The sequence below is a fragment of the Lepus europaeus genome, chromosome 1, assembly GCF_033115175.1.
Source record: "Lepus europaeus isolate LE1 chromosome 1, mLepTim1.pri, whole genome shotgun sequence".
NCBI classification, from domain to species: Eukaryota; Metazoa; Chordata; class Mammalia; order Lagomorpha; family Leporidae; genus Lepus; species Lepus europaeus.
The window spans coordinates 153336285-153358130 of NC_084827.1; the positions used below are offsets into that span (position 1 = coordinate 153336285).

General features: G+C 36.0%; 1 protein-coding gene across 14 annotated transcripts in view; it reads left to right on the forward strand.

Annotated features, from left to right (window-relative positions):
- Positions 1-21846, forward strand: part of MAP2 (microtubule associated protein 2) — a 318054-nt gene that overhangs the window by 11869 nt on the left and 284339 nt on the right. The window lies entirely within an intron of this gene.

The window sequence follows — 21846 nt, forward strand, 5'->3', positions numbered from 1 at the left end:
TAAACTTTTAATAGTGTCCTCAACATTATATTCAAATGTAGGTTTTTTAATATATAGCTATCACTAAACATCGCATATAAAGTGAAATATTTCAAAGAATTTTTGAAATGATAAGAGTTTTAAAAAGAAACAAAATAATTTATATATATATATATATATAAAACCATACTTGTGCATAGAATATCAAATATACAGAATATTATTCTTCCTCTGGTTGACATCCATCAAAGATGCAGAAAAAATGAAAAATATGCAGGAAACACAATTAGTATTAAAAAGAATATAATTCATAATAAGATAAATGATAAAGAAGTATTTAGCCTTTGTGGTGTAATGTAAATTTAAAATATGTTATCTCAAAAACTAAAAGTAGAAAGGGAGAAGGAAGAATGATAGGAGGGAGAGAAGGATCAGGAGGGAGGAAAGGAGGAAAGGAATATCATCATATTCTTAGAATTATATCTATGAACTATTGAATCTGTTAAAAACTAATTAATTAAAACATTTAACCATTAAAAGCAGTATTTCCTCTAAGTCTATACGAATTCAGAGGAGGCAGATTTAGCATCATCTATAGAAAGAATTCATGTGGGAAATAGCATTTGGAGTAGGACTCATAGGTGACAGGGTTTGAGAAAAAAACAGGTCGGTCACTAGCACAAACAAAGGCACTGAGATGGCAATAAGCAAAGGAAGCCAGATTGTCTGAAATAGTGCCAGCTCTTGACTCCAGCTTCCTGCTAATGCAGCCTCTGAGAGTAAATGGCTCAAGTAATTGGATCCCTGCAACCCACAGGGAAGGCCTGGATAGCATTCCTGGTTACTACCTTACCCCTGGCCTAGTCCTGGCTGATAGAGGCAAATTGGAGAGTGGGCCAGTACATGTGTGCTGTCTTTCTCTCCCTCTCAAGTATAAAGCACAGGAGGAGGGGAGAAGATCAATTATGTGTGTATAATATATATCTAAAACTACAGATCATCTTTCAAAAGATTATGAACACACTTTTATTAGAAATTGCCAATTTTGAACATTTGCATTAAAAATGTTAACTGTTTTTGTAGCTGTCATAAGGGAGGGATTGGAAACTATTTTACTAAAGGGCCATATAAACTTGGGCTTTTGCACTGTGTCCCCTATGTGTGCCAAATACTCACCTCTTCTGTTGTAGCAAGAAAGCAGCCATAAAAAATATTTAACTAATTGTGTTGAGGTATTCTAATAAAAATGTGTTGACAGCCCTGTTTGACCTTCAAACTGTAGTTTGCCAACCCCTGGCACATATCAGAAAATGTCTTAGAGTTTATAGAAACCTTGCTTTTCAAAAGTCACAAATGCATGAAAACTATGTAAATACCATAGAATACTAGAGCTATGTATTTCTCCATGGAAGGAATCATTGGATTCCTCTCCTATCAGAGCACATTGGAGATTAAAGACTTTTACCACAGCCATTGGCTTTGTTTTCTCAGGTTGGCCTTGGTTGTATTTCCAATCCCACCCCCACCACTCCACTACCACCCTCTTGGCCTCTAATAATATAGAATAAAATTGTGTCCCACTTCAAATAACTGTGTGGAACTCATGGTATCCATTTCACATATTAACTTTTTCATGCTTCATTTTTTTGCTTCTGATTTCCTTTTCCTTAATTCTTTGAATCCCTTGCAGAACAAGGTAAGATATAAATAAGGCTACATTATATATTTTCATGAGAAATCTACTTTTAATGAAAGGCTGTACCCAGAGCAGTTCCTAGTTTCCAGGAGGAAAGATGGCATGTCGTTTATATTGTGTCCTGCTTTTAAAGTAGGACAGATTGCATTGCTCGTTTGCACCACTGAAATAACTTCCTCAAAAATAAACTTTTGTGTACATATGCTATAAGAGAATATTTATTAAATCTACTACCATTATTTTCTGAAAGAAATGAAGGGAATTTGTTGCTTCTGAACCTTCCACTGTGTCTGTTATCACGAATACCTTTGTAACAGTTTTCAACCCTTTATATTTCAGTGGTCCCGCTAGGAAGCTGCTAACACTCAGGTGTTTTTTCTTTTAAGAATGCATGGTCATCAGAGTATTTTGGAAATTAGAATTCAGATATTTAACCATGATTCTCCTTCTTTCCAGAATGCTGCATAAGGTTTCTTATACCAAATTGAAACCTGGGCCTCATGGTATAAGGAATTTTGAGTATTGATTTTTTTGTTTGATTTTTGATTTTTCATGTGAAATTTTCTTATTACCTTCTAATATTATGATAAGTAGGTTTTGTGAATACACTGGAACTAAATAATGGAATGAATTTTAACTGTTCCATTAAATTAATGGTGACATAACTTGATTGATTCTTCCAGAAATAGTGTAATGAACAGGAGAGCTCTTCATATGGCTGTTAGTTTGGAAAAAATGTTATCAACTAGATGTGACTTAATAATTATTCTTAAACATACTCAAGGTGAGTATCACGGGAAATAACAATGTTCTGTAAAAGTTCAGAAAAAATTAATATAAATTTTCAAAGAAAGTCCATAGTGATCAAATAATATGTGGTTTGGTCCATTTGATCAGTTCCTTGTATTTGAGATTAGTTGTTTCCATGTAATCATTTTGTATGATTTTAAAGACGCAAAAAAATTGGGAATAAAAGCAAGTTTCATTTCAATGAGACTGAAATATAGACAAAATACTGAGTTATAGGCTATAATTATAGTCAGGGCCAAATTTCAGTGAATACCATTGCCCAGGCATAATTGCAGGGAAACCACAGTAGGCATGATAGTATATAAATGTTATTGTAGTGAAATACACAAAGTACCTTAAGTATTAGCAAATGGTAGGATTAAAAATATTCAATTTGTCATAATGAAGAGATGTCATCATATTTTGCTAAAGCAAATAAAAATTGAATTCCTCATGACAAAATATTTCAGATTTTGTTACGATATCAGGTATTTGTGGATAAAGTCTATAAATAAGATTGTGAATGGGAGTTGCCTACTTACACATGAACATATTTTTTATTTTTGGAGAGTTGTTTCAAGTTAAGAATTGCTTAGCATTTCTGTCTTAAGGTGAGTTTCTTTTTCACACCACAAAATTTTTCAAAAGGCTAACAGCAGGCCAGTGCTGCGGCTCACTAGGCTAATCCTCCACCTGCAGCGGCAGCACACCAGGTTCTAGTCCCGGTCGGGGCGCTGGATTCTGTCCTGGTTGCTCCTCTTCCAGTCCAGCTCTCTGCAGTGGCCCGGGAGGGCAGTGGAGGATGGCCCAAGTGCCTGGGCCCTGCACCCGCATGGGAGACCAGGAGAAGCACCTGGCTCCTGGCTTCGGATCAGCGTGGTGCGCAGGCCGCAGCAGCTGTTGGGGGGTGAACCAACAGAAAAAGGGAGACCTTTCTCTCTCTCTCTCTCTCTCTCTCTCTCTCTTTCTCTCACCCTCACTCTCTCACTATCCACTTTGCCTGTTCAAAAAAAAAAAAAATAAGTAAAAGAAATTAAAAAAAAGGCTAACAGCAGCCTCTGGAGATTTTTGTAACACATTAAATAACCATGAATCTATATCTTGTAATAAAATAAAGTTTATTGTCAGGAAAAAAATCACTCATTTTAGTCATCAACGTTTTTCCAACATTACAATCAGAAAAAGAAATTGAATAATAGCAATTGCCTTTGCCAAGTTATGAGGCACGTCAAAGATTCATAGACCTGAGAGAAGGTTCTATATGTATATGAAGAATATACTCCCACCACTGAGATGAGGAGCCCTGCTTTAGCCAAGACACATCTGGAAAATGTCTTTGCTTAGGAAAGTGCTATTAGCTTAAACAGAGTGACACTTATTCATGCCATTTCTGCACACATATCAGAGTGCCCCACATGGAACAAAAACTAAACTTACAATAATGCAACTCTCCAGTGGTTGTATTTTTATTGTTATGTATCATCTTCATAAAATGTAGGCATACTTGTATCCAGCACAGGATGTAGTTAACATGGATATACTTAAAACTTGGGATAATTGCATTACACTTTTATTTATGAGAGAATCTAATGATAGAACAAAAATAAACTTGGAAAAATAGAAAACAACTGCAATAAGAATCTTATTTTCCACCTAAAAATATTTGCTGATTTTTATTTTGGCACTATAAGTTAAGAAAATTTGAAAGTTAAACATTTAAAATTTTATATGAACACTATGATGACATGTCATTAGAGGTCTACAAATGAAGATTCTTCTGTATTTCTAAATGTGGAGAAAATAAAATGGAAAGCAGAAAGAGGAATCTTACAGCAACATATTAGTGAGATCAGCTTGATTTTGCACTATTATTTCTGTGAGCCCACATTCCTACTCTGCTTTGTCATTTATCAAACTACATGCTTAGTTATTTAATTCCACAACTACGCAGTTGCTGGAGACCTCATTCACTAACTGTTCTCCTTTGAACATGCTGCCTAATGTGTGTGTGTGTGTGTGTAATGTGTGTATGACTTATGAAGGGACACTTGTCTTTGCATAGACTCATAAAAGAAGAATTAAGAAAAACTCGAAGTCCAAACCAAACTATATCCTCCTTGGCCCTTGTTGCAGTGTCTTTAAAATGAGGAGAGTTTCCAAAAGATCTGCCACGTTTTTAAATTTTGTCTTGTTTTTGTTACACATGTAAGAATATGGACATCAAATTAGACCTATATTTTAAGAGAAAGATTTACTATTTTTCATGAAGTGAGGGAGGGAAGGAGAGAGGGAGAAAGAAAGAGAGAGGGTGATGACATATTAACTATATGTAAGAGATATGAATCATCTCTGGATCATATCAGGCATTTGTGAACAGTTGGAAAACAACCTTCTGAACATAAAATGAGCAGGTCAAGAATGTTTAAGTCAATGCTAAGCTATCCCAATAATTGGCCCTGGAATATGCAACATGGATAGACATAAGTAGTGCACTGGGTGTATTTGGAAAAGAATATCTATGAAAATAACATTCCATACTCTTATTTAATAGTTTGCCATAGGTCACACAACAATTTTCTTAACATGATAAATTATAAACTATATATAAATCTATTATGTTGTGTTTAAATATATAATTTTCTACTGTGTATAGGTGTGTGCATTTTCATAGAATAGTTCACTGTTTAAATATTTTTAACAATTCAGTAATTGCATTTTATTTTTATTTATTTATTTTTTTTTTATTAAACTTTTATTTAATGAATATAAATTTCCAAAGTATAGCTTGTGGGTTACAATGGCTTCCCCCCTCCCATAACTTCCCTCCCGCCCGCAGCCCTCCCCCCTCCCCCTCCCTTTCCCCTTCCATTCATGTAAAGATTCATTTTCAATTCTCTTTGTATACAGAAGATCAATTTAGTATATATTAGGTAAAGGTTTCAACATTTTGCCCATATAGCAACATCGAGTGAAAAAACTACCATTGGATTACTAATTATAGCATTAAATAGCAATGTACAGCACATTAAAGACAGAGATCCTACATAATTTTTTTTTCAAAATAATTAATTTTCTATGCCATTTCCATTTTAACACCAGGTTGTTTTTTTTTTTTTTTCATTTCCAATTCTCTTTATATACAGAAGATCACTTCAGTATATAATTAGCAAAGACCTCATCAGTCTGCGCCCACACAGAAACGCAAAGTATAAAAATACTGTTTCAGTACCAGTCATAGCATCACTTGGCTTTAGACGACACATTAGGGACAGATCCCGCATGGGGTGTAAGTACACAGTGACTCCTGTTGCTGACTTAACAATTTGACACTCCTGTTCATGGCGTCAGTAATCTCCCTAGGCTCTAGTCATGAGTTGCCAGGGCTATGGAAGCCTTTAGAGTTCGCTGACTTTGGTCTTATTCCGATAGGGTCATAGTCAAAGTGGAGGTTCTCTCCTCCCTTCGGAGCAGGGTATCTCCTTCTTTGATGGCCCCGTTCTTTCCACTGGGATCTCACTCACAGAGATCATTCATTTAGGTCTTTTTTTTTTTTTCCCCATGATATCTTGGTTTTCCATGCCTGCTATACTCTCATGGGCTCTTCAGCCAGATCTGAATGCCTTGAGGGCTGATTCTGAGGCCGGAGTGTTGTTTAGGACATCTGCCATCCTATGAGTCTGCTGTGTATCCCACTTCCCATGTTGGATCTTTCTCTCCCTTTCTGATTCTATCAGTTAGTATTAGCAGATACTTGTCTTGTTTGTGTGATCTCTTTGACTCTTAGACCTATCAGAGCTATCAATTGTGAGCTGAAATTGATCACTTGGACTAGTGCGATGGCATTGGTACATGCCATCTTGATGGAATTGTGTTGGAATCCCCTGCACATTTCTAACTCCACCATTTGCGGCCAGTCCGATTGAGCATGTTCCAAATTGTTCATCTCCTCCCTCTCTTTTTCCACTCTTAGATTTAACATGGATCACTTTTCAGTTAAAATTTAAACACCTGAGAATAATTGTGTGTTAATTACTGAGTTCAACCAATAGTACTAGAACAACAACAACAACAACAAATACTAAAAAGGATAAAGTATTACATTGTACATCTAAAGTCAGGACAGGAGCTGATCAGTTCATTGTTGCTTATAGTGTCCATTTCACTTAACAGGTTTCCTCTTTGGCGCTCAGTTGTCATCGATCAGGGAAAACAAATGATATTTTTCTCTTTGGGACTGGCTTAATTCACTCAGCATGATGTTTTCCAGATTGCTCCATCTTGTTGCAAATGACTGGGTTTCATTGTTTCTTACTGCTGTATAGTATTCTATGGAGTACATGTCCCATAATTTCTTTATCCAGTCTACTGTTGATGGGCATTTGGGTTGGTTCCAGGTCTTAGCTATTGTGAATTGAGCTGCAATAAACATTAATGTGCAGATGGCTTTTTTATTTGTCAAATTAAATTCCTTTGGGTAAATTCCAAGGAGTGGGATGGCTGGGTTGTATGGTAGGGTTATGTTCAGGTTTCTGAGGAATCTCCAGACAGACTTCCATAGTGGCTTAACCAGTTTGCATTCCCACCAACAGTGGGTTAGTGTCCCTTTTTCCCCACATCCTCTCCAGCATCTGTTGTTGGTAGATTTCTGAATGTGAGCTATTCTCACCGGGGTGAGATGGAACCTCATTGTGGTTTTGATTTGCATTTCTCTGATTGCTAGTGATCTTGAACATTTTTTCATGTGTCTGTTGGCCATTTGGGTTTCCTCTTTCGAAAAATGTCTATTGAGGTCCTTGGCCCATTTCTTAAGTGGGTTGTTTGTTTTGTTGTTGTGGATTTTCTTGATTTCTTTGTAGATTCTGGTTATCAATCCTTTATCTGTAGTATAGTTTGCGAATATTTTTTCCCATTCTGTTTTTTATTTATTTATTTTTTTATTTATTTTTAAAATTTTATTTATTTATTTGGAAGGTAAAGTTACAGACTGAGAGACAGAGAGAAAGGTCTTCCATTCGCTGTTTCAGTCCCCAGTGGCTGCAAACTGCTGGAGCTGGGCTGATCCAAAGCCAGAAGCCAGGAGCTTCTTCTGGGTCCCCCATGCGGGTGCAGGGGTCCAAGTGCTTGAGCCATCTTCCACTGCTTTCCCAGGCTATAGCAGAGAACAGGATCTGAAGAGGGGGCAGCCAGGACTAGAACTGGTGTCCATATGGGATGCTGACACCACAGGCAGAGGATTAACATACTGCACCACAGTGCCGACCCCCAGTCATTTCATTTTAAAAGTATGGGACATGACACTGTAGTCACTACATACTTCTATTTACTTGTTGGTACAATATATACGAGAATATTTCATTCTCACTTATTCACCACAATATCCCTATTGCCAAGAATATTGTGTTTTTTTTTTTTTTTAATAAATGAATGGTTTTAGAGAAACTAATTTAGGATCTCAAAATGTTTAGGAAAACTTGTTTAATCATATATAAAAAAGGAAATGACTCCTTTTTGGGTAAGATTTGAAGTAATCAATGTTGTTTTTATTTCTGTCTTTTAAAAAAATTTTTATTTATTTACTTGAGAGGTAGAGTTACAGAGAGAGGCAGAGGCAGAGGCAGAGGCAGAGGCAGAGAGAAAGTCCTCCATCCACTGGTTCACTCCCCAGATGGCCTCAAGGGCCGGAGCTGAGCAGATCTGAACTACATCTTTTAGGACAGAGAGCTGAGTGTTATAGGTGAAGGTTAGAAGGATGAGGTGCTTTTCAGAGGAAACAAGTCTATCGATTGCAAACACCTACATGATGTTCTATAAGTATTTATCAAGAACCAACAATGTGCTTCCTACTGGGATGAACAATGTTAGAGGTTCAGAGAGAAAAAAAGAAAAAGAAAAAGAAAAAGGACAAAACTGAGGCCTTACCCTCCAGGAAGAATGAGTTGAGGAGCAGAGCTGCTGCATATACTTTTGATAATTAAACAGGCAATAAGCAAATACTTATGCTATGAATTTACCAGCTTAAAAGTACTTACAGGAGACATATATGTAACACCCTTCAGTAAGAGCTAAGCCATAATATGGTTTTATGTTAAAATGACCATTTGTCTTATATCTTAGAATGATGATACAAATAATAACACAAATAACCAGAGCCATTGGAAAGATGAGACTGAGGTCATGCTTGGGAAAAGAGAGATCAACTTTATATATTATATTTACCCTTCCTTTAGCTAGTGTGAATTTTAAAAAAAATAAACATTGTTGAAAAAATATTTTGCAATAGAAATGCCATATAATGTTTTTATTTACTAATGTGTCCAACATCATGCTTTATTCTTTGTACAGTAAATCTTAAAATGACCCATCAGAATTATTGTGGATACAACATTTCATAGAAATCCTTTAAATTCTTGCTAATTGCAGATGATGTTTGAATGTCCATCTAAATTCTCTAAGAATGCTTTCCACTTAAAGTGTTAGTCTTTCTGAGGACATGATGCTTTGGAAAAGAAGTGAAGAAGGAGGTTTGTCCAAAGGATTTATTGTACTGCTTTTCAAAGTGGAGACTAGCTGTTTAGGAAATAGAATTAAAATGTAAATTATCAAAGGCAAACGGTGAGAAACTTTCCTTTAGACAATGTCCCATGAAATCAGAGTAAGAAAAGGGTTTGGGAAGATTTCTTATTATGCAAAAGTCACAAATGATGAAGTGAAAGGCTGGGAGGGAAGTACTTTACAAGGAACTATGTGAACACAACCCATGGATTGTCTAGGATGCTAGGAAGTTGAATTGAGGAACAGATCTTCAATTCTGCTATGCCTAAATTCAGATCCCAAAATAACTGTGTGTGGAACTTAGGAAGTCAGTGCACCAGTGCCATGGCAGGACTGTAGATTGAACTATAGTGCTGGCATGAATTGGATTTCAATGCTTCTGACTTTATGAACCAAAAGAGAGATCTCTTAGTATAATGAAGTGCCACATGGTAGCAAATAGGAAGATTACACATGGGCTTGCTCAAGAAAACATACAACAAAAACCATGAAAGCTTTAAAATCCAAGGATTTTCAAAAAGGGCTAAATGTTCTAGTCAGGACCACATATTAAGTCACAAAGTTGTATGTTCCTTTGACGTTTCATATTAATTCTAGTATTAAATGTTGATTAGACATCATTGATTCTGTAATAAAGAAATACCAATGAAGAAAAACACCTGTAAATACATTGATTTGTAATTGTTTTATGCAAATAATTAAATTGAGGGAATGAAAGAACTTTAACCAAGAAGATTTTTGGACTATAGTATCCATATAATTATCACTATGAAGCGGTCAATTATTTTGCCTTTTGTCTGACCATAAAATTTATGTGGGCTAGTGAACAATTTCTATATTGTCCAAGAGGCTAAAGATGAGATTGCAGTTAATGACTGAAATAATTCTGTATTTGATTCACGAATAAATGTTTAATTATCCGCTTAACTTTTGGCATTATCCTTCCACCCTCTACTTCCAGTGTTTTGTTAGGGCCCTTGACTCTCCTTTCTACATAGACTTTACTGGTTGACCTTTTACAACGTCAAAGTCTTAACAACCATCTGTGGTTTTGCTACTTCCTCATCTGTATTTCTAGCTTAGGCCTCTTCCCTGAGTTATTCTTATACTCAACTCCCTGCTGAGTGGCTTCCCTTGGTTATACCTGAAACTCAGCATGTTCATCATGAAATTTATTTCAACATTTTAGGTGATAGAATCATTTCAAGTCAAAAACCAGAAGTCATCCTAGACTCCTAAATATATTTCATTCAGATTTTTCTCCTTTTCATCTGTACTCTCACTGAATTTGTCCTTTACCTTTCATCTGAAATGCAGTATTTGATTTCTTTGCTTCCAATCTTTCCCAATTAAATTCAGCCTGTGTATGAGCCAGAATGATCTTTTCAAACTGCATATTTAACGAGAGCACTCTTCTATTTAAAATCTGTTCTTCACTACCTTATTAATATAGCATATTAAATATAGCATGCAAATCTGGAAGCATACTATCTTTTCAATCTTATTTTCAGCCACTCCCTACCTATATTTTTGGCTTTAGAAATACCAACCTACTGTAGTCTTCACACATCCCTTGCTCTAGTCTTCCCATTTTGTATTTCCCTTAGCTAATTGCTTTTTTCTCTTTCAGAAACACCTCAACTTTTATATTTTTATCCCACTGGATAGTTGTACTTCTTGCAAGAAGGAATTATCATTAATTTTTGTGAGTTCAGTTTCTTTTTTAAAGAAATCTTTACTTTTTATTTTTATTTACATGAATAGCAGAGCAATAGATAGAGTCAGAGAGAAGGAGAGATAGATCTTCAATCCACTGATTCACTCCCCAAATATTCACAACATCTGGGGCTGGGCTTCAGTGAGTGTAACATTTATTTTCATAATTCTTCTTTGTCTATGTTCCCAGTCCCGTCACCATGCATTCCTACAGAGCAGCTGTTCCATTATTGACACCTAACTCTGGGTAAACAAAAGTCTGTTAGCTGTAGCTTTTTTTCTTCTTCCTTGAGAATAATATATTTTTCAAAGGGTTCTTGTAGGAATCCATCCAGATTTCCCATGTAGGTGGCAATTACTCAACTACCTGCTGCTTTGCAGGAGGTACATTATCAGGAAACTAGATCAGAAGTGGAGTAGCTGAAACTTGAACCAGGCACTCCGATGGGGTGTGGGCATCCCAAACAGTGGCTTAACTCCCTGTGCCTCAGTGTCCAACCCTAAATTGTTTCTAGTATAGTGCCTAGCATATTCTGGACACTAAGTGATATGTACTAATTACTTATTAAACGGAACAACAGTACTGGTTCTTGATTCTGTTCAGCTTTTGCCAGTGACTTCTTTGAGTAAATGCTTGTCCATTGCATTGTGCTTCTAGCTTGTGAACTAACCCAAGTAAGTATAACATTTTCATAATTTTTCTTTGCTTATGCTCCTAGTCCTTTCACCATTTATTCCCAAAGAGCAGTTGTTCCATTATCGACACCTAAAAGTGGGTGAATAGCAGTCTGGTTAGCCTTAGCTGTTTTACTTCTTCTTTGAGAATAATACAATTTGCAAAGAATTCTTGTAGGAATCAACTGTGTTGTATAGTTTATGTGAAATGGTAGCATGGTGTTATGCACAGCATTTGAGTTCAGTAAATATTCCATGAATTTTCATAAAAAGTGGAGACTCAACACTTTCTAAAATTTTTTTACAATGCTATTAGAAAATAAGAATATAGGAGAGAGGTGAGCTTAAATTCTCACCTGCCGAAGGATCATGTTATAGGGCTATACACTGGGTATCACTTTGATTTTTTGCACTCAGAAAACTTCCAAGCAAAATTAGTTTTAAAAATATATTATTCAAATACTGAGAATGAATCATTAGAAGAATTTCCTTTGTAGGTTAATTAAATGTTTTACTTGAGTGACAGTGATATTAGCATTTCATGAAATTAACAAGAATGTTGTTATATTTGAAATCTACATTATTTTGCTTAGATTAACTTATTATAGTGGTAATAGATGCTTTGCAAATAGATTAGCCATTGACATTAGCAAAGTGATCAGAAGTTTAGGGCATTTGTGTCAAGTCAGTGCAGCATATGAGAACCTCCAAATTTAAGTCCTTCTTAGTGACAAAAATTTGAAATTCATATCTATCTCATTCAATATTTTTTGTCTCTTCTCAAGGATTAATTATATTACTCAGTTTTAATAAAAATTAATAATTTATGCCTAGATAGTTGAACACATTTGTAATACCAATTAGTATCTTTTAATTAAAAGTCTTGTATGACAACATGAAGCTGTCAGGTCAGATGTGAACATACATTCCAATTAGATCCAGCCAGTCATTATTACTTATGGGCAGAAATAGCTGTTGGATTAAAATCAGTACTTAAATTGTGCTGGTAGTTTGAATGAAGATCTGAAGTAAGTTTCTGGTTGCAGATTTTTTAAAAATTACTTTAAAATAGTTTGTTAGGGGGAATGAACATTGAAATACATCAGATCTCATTACACTGATGACTATAGGGGTATGTCAGCTATTCACTTAACCTGGAATTTAATTGTATTGAATATTTTTCAAATTGAGAGATCATTGAAGCTTAGTTTGCTATTCATTCAAACATTCTTTTAGGATTATGAGGGATACTTGGCTTCTGGATAAATAAAATATTAGGAAAGAAGCAACTTTGAAAATACAATACTTTTCAAATTAAAAAACATAAAACTCACATTTTGAACATGAGACACTTCATTGTCATGATTAAAGATTCTTAGGACAAGGTGCTATGATGATACTGAGTTGCCAACATTCCTGGCAAAAGCATGCTTCATTCTTTGTGTTTTTCTAAGACATTGTTTCGCCTGATTCTGTAATCAATAAATTTCCTAAGAACTATTTATTTTAAAAACCCTTGGAATTATAATATTTCTGGATCACTCTTATTGGGGTTAGAATACATGAGAATATTTGGATTGTGATACCTAATAGTACCAAATTAGTTCCACTTAAAATGACACCTATTTTTTTTTTTATTTGACAGATAGAGTTAGACAGTGTGAGAGAGAGAGAGAGACAAAGAGAAAGGTCTTCCTTCCGTTGGTTTACCCCCCAAATGGCTGCCACAGCCAGAGCTATGCCGATCTGAAGCCAGGAGCCAGGTGCTTCTTCCTGGTCTCTGACATGGGTGAAGGCGCCCAAGCATTTGGGTCATTTTCCACTGCCTTCCCGGGCCACAGCAGAGAGCTGGACTGGAATAGGAGCAGCTGGGACTAGAACCCAGAGCCCATATGGGATGCTGGCACCGCAGGTGGAGGATTAACCAAGTGAGCCACGGCGCAGGCCCCAAAATGATACTTCTTATTAAGAGGAGCTTAAGCTTATCTTACCTTTTTTTTTAACTTTTATTTAATGAATATAAATTTCCAGTGTACAGCTTATGGAGTACAATGGCTTCCCCCTCCCATAACTTCCCTCCCACCCGCAACCCTCCCCTCTCCCGCTCCCTCTTCCCTTCCACTTGCATCAAGATTCATTTTCAATTCTCTTTACATACAGAAGATCAATTTAGTATAAAGATTTCAACAGTTTGCACCCACATAGAAACACAAAGTGAAACATACTATTTGAGTACTAGTTATAGCATTAAATCAAAATGTACAGCACATTAAGGACAGAGATCCCACATGAGGAGCAAGTGCACAGTGGATCCTGTTGTTGACCCAACAAACTGACACTCTAGTTTATGGCGCCAGTAACCACCCTAGGCTGTCGTCATGAGTTGCCAGGGCTATGGAAGCCTTCCAAGTTTGCCGACTCTGATCATATTTAGACAAGGTCATAAAAGACAGAGTGAGGATAGTAACCAATGATCCTAAGAGTGGCATTTACCAGGTTTGAACAATTATGCAGCATTAAGTGGGGAAGAGGACCATCAGTACACACATGTTGGGAGTAGAGCCATTGGTGGTAGAGTAGAGGTTATGATTACAAAGGAATGAGGCCCAAGTATGCTAGACAGGGTCTAGAACAAAGGACAGAGTCATTATTAGAGGAGCTAAGAAAGGTGCTGTCTAAGCTACAATTAAGTTTTCTGATTGAGAGGCAAATAGAACCTGATAGAAGGGGCTTGATAATAATCTGTTGGGCTTTAGGCCTTGTAAGTTAAGAGGCCCAGACCTCTTATCTTACCTTTTTAAACTGATTCCATGAGATGTACAATATCATTCTCTACTCAACAGTGATGAAAGTGAAATTCACATGAATATAGAAACTACATCATCTGTTGTTCAGAATTGACTGACAGAGAGTGATTTTAGTGTTTGAGTTTTCTTAAAACCCTAAAACTATGTTGCACAGATTTTTAGCAGAGAAGTTGTAACACAGTTAAACCAAATAGCCAAAAATTTGAGTGAAGGCAAGAGAATAGTTGATAACCTTATACCTGAGGAAAAGCAAAACTCACTCAGAACACAAGATCTTGTAGAACACACAGATAGTCTCAATTAAGAGAGTAAGAGGTCATTTTTATATAACATTTTAAGTATCGTGGCTTATTAAATATTAAATCAAGAAAATCATGCTCTAGCAACATACCCAAACTCAAGAATAACAATCAGAAGCTTTGGCAAACCATTGAACCACCCACAAATTCCACGAAAATTACTCATAATGACAATTTGCATTGAGGTATTAAGTAGCATGTTTTAATAATATGTGGGTTTAAATTCAACAAGGAAGTATAGCAATTCTGTTTTTATGTCTAAGGACTATAAAATATACCATCACCTAAATGGAAAAAAAAAAGATATTTTTGACACTAAAAATTTAAGTCCATGTGCTTAGTGCGCACTACAGAATGCTGTAAAAAATCAGTGTTCTATTGTGAGATTTACCTGCAAGACACCAAACAACAATTAGAAAATGTTCCCACTTGGGGTTATTATTTGAAATTATTTAATTTAGTGTCACTCCTGAAGTGTTTTTTTAAAAAAGTAAAATTAATTAAGAAACTTTCAGTTTCATATGGTTCATATTTTATATAAAAATATTTCTTGTCATTGGCTAATAAAATCTCAAATTTGTTAAAAAAAGAAAAAGGAAGCTTTAGTACATTGTTGAATGTGATTCTGTCCTATAAATAGCTGGTTTCTTTAGATTCATGTATATGCTCTTAGTCAAATTTGACTGAAATTGTGTCCAAGGATCTGCCTTGAATCTTATTTTTTGCCTTAGCTTTACTGTTGTGTTATATATTTTTTACTTTTTATTGAAGAAGAAAGATCTCAAAGATAGTTTGCATGTATCTACTTCTCTCCTCCCAGCACCACCAATCTCAGTTTCAAAAAAAAAAAAAAAGTAGCCCCACTATATTAAGTTATTTTGGACATGTTGAATATTTAATGAATAAAAATGAGACAAATTTAAAACTTAAGTGCTGGAAAGTTTTTGATGTAGACATTCAAAATAGACTTACTGGGACATGAATACTCAAAGGACAAATTTTTATGGTAACAGTAAAAACATCTAAAATTACACTATTTAAATGATTAGAAAGGACAGAAGTTTCTAGCTGTCTGGCCTCTCCATCCAATCTTGAATAAGCACATCTTCATTTTCTCACATGATGAAAGATGGGTTTGTTTGTTTATTTTTACTATGAAATAATAATAGGTAGAGTCAAGCAGCCTGCCACCTAACACCCTCTTGCTGCTCTATTTAAATAGGGCAAGTTCTGGCCCTCTATTGAAATTTAATTGGCCCATCCAAGTTCATAATCAAAGAACTATATTTGTTTTGCAAAACGTTGGCAAAGATTTAACGGTGTTACTTTAATAGCAGATATTTTTACAGATACTACCTACTTGGGTACTGTAGATTAAGACTACCTAGGACCTCTGAGGCCAACAATTTTCTTCTGGCAAAGCTTCAGCTCATCACAATCCAATTCTTGCTCCCTCTTTCTGGAGTTAAAATCTTGGTCAGTAACTCAAGGAAAGCACTAAAACATTAAGAGTAAGTGATTCTTCTCTCAGGTATGAGTTCCACATGGACATGAGATTGTTATCTTCTATATAGTACATGGACCAACACATCCCTTGTATTCAGCTCCAAGTTACTTCTCATTGAATTGATCATTAAATTTCTTTGGTACACAAAAAAAGTTTGTAGAAAAGAAGCTATTTTCATAGAACTACAGAAACAATCTTACCTTGAATTACTGAGGTTTTGCTAATCATATCCTTTTAAAATGGCTGTAATAGATCATGTTGATCTCTTTGGGCTCAGAATTCTATCTTTGGGAGTTTACTAGGGTTAAAGTTTAGTGTGTTACATGCCCCAAGCTCCAGAAATCCCCTTTGCTAACTGCTTAGTAACAACTTTCTCCTTCATACGGAGAAATTCTTATTAATAATTCAAGCAGCCAGAGAAAGAAGCACCACCATTTAGTTCAGAGAGTCACAAAAGACAGTCTTACTTGCTGTTGGAGAGGATCATCATGTACTTCTCCAGACTATCCTTAAGGCTTTTGCTAACTCCCAAGTACCACTTAGTGTCAGGTTATTTCCTTATCCCTTGAAGTTTGAGAGACCTCTACTCTCACCACTTCCAAATGAGATACTTAAGAACCTTTTTGCACTGTTCACTCAGAGGATGCCCTGATGTCACAGAGTCAGTTACATCTAGATCACACAGAGGGAATAGCCTTACTATAAATGGTTGATTCATAAGTTATAATTAAGCTCTTAAAGCAGTGGTTCCTAGAGGGTGGTCCCTGGTCTAACAATTTCAACATCAACTGAAAACTTGTTACAAATGTGAATTCTCAAGCTCCACTCTGTGCATTGGTGGTCACTACAGTTCAGTAAGCACTGCTTTCAAGTATAACATCATATGCTGCTCACCCACCATTTAACATTCAACACATAGAAGCAAATCTGCTTTCCTACATCAACATTACTCCAGGGTATTTCAATGAGACATTGGGCCTGAAAGATTATTCAAATAAAGAGGTCTCTTTGTCACAGTTTGGACATCATCTATAAAATGTAAAACTGCTCCCATGAAATCACAGGAATTTAAGGGGTATGTAGCTGTACCTAGGATCCCACACACACAAAAAGAACATTACAGTAGTTTTCCCCTCCTACTGACTCCAAAACTGGCTACCATTCCTTTTGCATCTTTGCAAAACCAGAATTAATTTATTTAAAAGATTTATTTCTTTGAAAGGGAGAGTGACAGGGATAAATACACACACACACACAAAGACAGACAGAGGAAGAAAGAGATCTTCCATCTACTGATTCACTCTCCAAATGCCTGCAATAGTCAAGACAGGGCTAGGCTGAAGACAGGAGCCAGCAGTTCCATCTGGGTCTCCTAAATGGGTAGGAGGAACCCAAATGCTGTAACCCAAGGGCCAACATCTATTACCGCCCATGCATATTACCAGGAATCTGGATTAGAAGTGCAGAGTTACTGACTCGACCAGGTATGTCAGTTTTTTGTTGCTGATTTAGGTTATAATATGTTTTATACTCTGTAGTCAAAAAGTACTGCTATGTTTCCTTGTTAAGTGTAAGCCCACATATTATTGCAAGGTATTTAAAATGCTTATTTCTTGCTTAACTCTCTTTTCACTCTTTATATGTTTATTACATTTAATAGAATTCAGAACTGCAGAACTTATTATAAACTGCATAATTTATTATATTTATTAAAATATAATAAATTAATATGTGTTGAAGGAAGTTATTTTCAAGGCCGTTTTACTAATAGTGTGTGCTATATCCACTGACCTGGTCACATGTAAACTGTCACTCATTGTAATCAGCCAAAAGCCATGAACAAATGGAAGTTTCTCTTAATTCATTTGTTAACAACTATCCACTCACTGCTTGATCTTGGTAACAACTGGTTTTTGACATATAGACCATATTAGCAATAATTCCAAAGCCTATTGCATATATTATATGTAAGTAATATTTCATTTCAGTTTGTCTCCTTAGAAGAATTATTAATAGACTTTCTAACATCTACTGCCAGCCTTAATACAGACTCCACTTGGTGTTATCTAAAACATTCCATTATTTGCTTTTATATGTATTTATGTGCTCCTCAGAATGACTGTAATAAAAATATTGCACATTCTTCATTACATCATACATCATCAAAGAGTATCTTGTTAACAGATAATGTTCAGAAATACTATCTGAGAGTAGGTGTTTGCCCTGAAGGGTTAAGCTGCCAGTTAGTTCACCCACATCTCACATCAGAGTACCTGGATGCAGTTCCACTGTCTAATTCATGATTCTAGCTTCCTGCTGATGTAGACGCTGGGAAGAGGCAGTGATGGCTAAAGTAGTTGGGTTACTGCTACCCATGTTTGAGATGTAAATTGAGATCCTGACTCTTGGCTTTGAAACCCATGGGTTGCAAACCTTTAGTGAGGGAACCAGAATATGGGAGTTCTCTGTCTCTCTCTCTGTCTCTCTGACGTTGTCTATCTCTGCTTTTCAAATAAGTAATTTTTTAAAATACTATTTGATTAAGGACTATAAATCATTGTGAAGTCTGGTAGATCATTATTCTAGGGTTTTTTTTTTTTTAACATTTTTGAAGATTCATTTATTTGGAAGACAGTGTGACAGAGGGAGGAAGACAGAGATCTTCTATTCACTGGTATATTCCCAGGATGACTGCAACAGCCAAGTCTGGGCCAGGCTGAAGAGAGGAACCAGGAACTCCATCTTGTTCTCCATCATGGGGGGCTGGAGCTGAAGTACTTCAGCTGCTTTCCCAGGCACATCACCGAAGCTAGACCAGAAGCAGAGCAGCTGGGACTTGATACAGCACTCTGATATAGAATACTGGCATCTCAGCCGACAGCTTAACCTGCTGTGCCACAACATCAGTTCCTATGCTTATTTTTTGATTCAATAATTTTAAAAAATCAGAATTTAAAATGAAATCACCTCAATTGTAGCTTATTAAAATATGCAATATAGATTATGTGCAAAATAGTTATAAACTATAAGCTACTTTATAATTGTCAGGTATAATTACTAGAATTTCTAAGTTGTATAATGAAAGAATTTGTTTTTGTGATTTTTTTCTCAAGCAATTAGGATGTTTGAGTTTTATCTTTTATTTTCTAATCTGAGCACATAAGACACTGGACTTGTAATCTGAAGAATATAATCCAAATCTACGTAATTTGAATCTAAATAGTTGAATTTCTTATTCATTGATACTGCTATAAAGTACCCTTTGATAATAAAGCTTCCTTAATATAAAGTTGGGTCATGTTAGGGGAAGAATTTATAAAAGGTTCTTCATTTTCTTTTCTTCCCCATTGATCCTCCAGTTTTCTCTACCTTGATGAAGTGTATGAATGTGTCCATGTGGTTCTGCCTGACCTAGGATCCTGTTCCTTCTGAAGGCTTCCAGTTAGATTCACTCATTGGGAAACAAAGCCCATGAGAGAAGAGCAAAATCAGCTATTAGTGACACTTTTTGCTCACTTTCATGCTGCCCCATAACCCACCATACTTTTATATCTCAGCTATATAAAGCAATCTCTATACCATGGTTCTATTTTTCATGGAGTCTCATTATATTGTTCCCCTCTGTTGCTTCCGATGTGCAGAACTGGCAGCATCTTCTTTGCTGTGACATCTTCTTTGGCTTCCTTAATCTAACCCACAGTGCTTGAAAGGATCCCTTCATCAAGACCCACTTTCCTAATTGGACCCTCATAGATAACACATATTAAACAATGTTGCAGTGTTTAATACAAACCTTCAGCAAATATGCTGCCTAGTAACTGTAGGTACAGCTGTAGGATGCTGAAAATAGTGCTGCCTGCAGCTTTTTTTTTTTTTTTTTCATTCTAAAACTCCATTTTCAGGGTCTCAATATGAACTTTTATCATTAGGTACCAGATTTCTCTTGCAGCCTGATCCTCTCTGCTCTCATAAAGAACCTGGTATCACTCAGCAATTACCTTTGTTTCTGAACACACAGTATTTTAGAATCAATTAATTTTAGATAGACCTCTGTCTAGTGTTCACCTTTTCAAAATGCCCTCTATAATTTATATAGATAAATTATATTGATACTTAATGGAATTTCAGCCAACACTGAACTGATATGGGTTGTTTAAGAAACTAAATGAACACTTCAGGTCTGTTTGCAGATCTAGCCTTGAGAGTAAACGTGATCATTTATTGGGGATTAGGTGCGAGAAAGGTTATAAAGTGGTAGTCTGGGTGTTTTTCTCCTTCAGGGATGGACCAGTAATCTCTAGAAGTAGACAGACTAGGAGGAGGGCTGACCTATATGCAAATACTAAAGGCCTATTTCTAGGAGCTATTTGCTTTCACCAGCTTCTTCAAGGTGATAAAACCCACTTTCATCTAGCTCCCTGGCATGTCTGACTCTCCAGAAAGACATTCTATCAGGAACTCTTCCTCTTCCTTTTCCAAGACAGTTTATTTCCTTTATTCTAAAGACCTCTTTATACATTTTGTATTTTCTCATAAACCTAGGATGGGTGCACATTTAAGCAATGTAGATAGCAATATATTTGGTACCTCTATCATAAAGTTCCATCTCTCATGAAGTTCCTCCCCTCCTTCAATTCTTATCCTTGTATACAAGGCTCAATACCAGCTTGAAGTTCTCTGGGCAAATTGAAACAAGGAGAGAGACAGAAGGGAAAGTTAATATCTCACCTAAATACCTCTGCTGTAGTCCTGCAGCATTTTGGTTAGTAAACAAAGGAAATACAGATCTCTGTTCAACAGACTGATTATACTTCCCTTGGATATTTACCCAGCAATGGGATTTCTGGATCAAATGGTAGTTCTGTTTTTTTGTTGTTTTTTTGTTTGTTTGTTTTTTTGTTTTTTAGTTTTTGGGAAACCTCCATACTGTTTTCTACAATGACTATACTAACTTACATTCCCACTAGGTGGGTGCAAGATTTCCCTCTTCTCCATATCCTTGCAAAAACTTGTTGTCTTTTGACTTTTTGATAATAGCCAATCTAACTGGACTGAAGTGATATGTCATTGTGGTTTTGCACACTATTCTCAATAGCAAAGAATTGTAAATAACCTAGCTTTCCCTCCACTGATGAATCAGTAAAGAAAACTTGGTCCATATACTTAGTGGGAAACTATTAGCCATAAAAGGCTGAAATCCTGCCATTTGCAACAACATAGATAGGACTGGAGGTCATTATGTTAAATAAAATAAACAGGCACAGAAATATAAGTGTTATATAATCTCATTAATGTATGGGATCTATAAAAATTTCATGGACATTGAGAGTAAAATACTATTTACCACAGGCTGGAAAGAGAAGATGGAGAGGAATGAGGAAAGGTGATTTAACAGGCACTAACTTAGAGTTAGATGGGAGTGGGAATTTCTGTTCTGTTTCATGAGAGTGATTTATAGATAATGGTCGTGTACTGAAAATCTTTCTTAAAAAAGCTAGAATAGGTTTTTTTAATATTTTTACCATACATAAATGGTAAATGTTTGACAATATAGATATATTTACCCTGATTGGACATTACACATTGTGTACATGTATCAAAATATTACATGCTACCCAATAAATATGCATTATTCATGTATGAGTTAAAATTATTATAAAACCGGGGCCAGCGCCATGGCTCACTTGGTTAATCCTCCACCTGCAGTGCCAGCATCCCATATGGGTGCCGGGTCCTAGTCCTGGCTACTCCTCTTCCAGTCCTGCTCTCTGCTGTGGCTCTGGAGGGCAGTGGAGAATGGCCCAGATGCTTGGGCATCTGCACCCG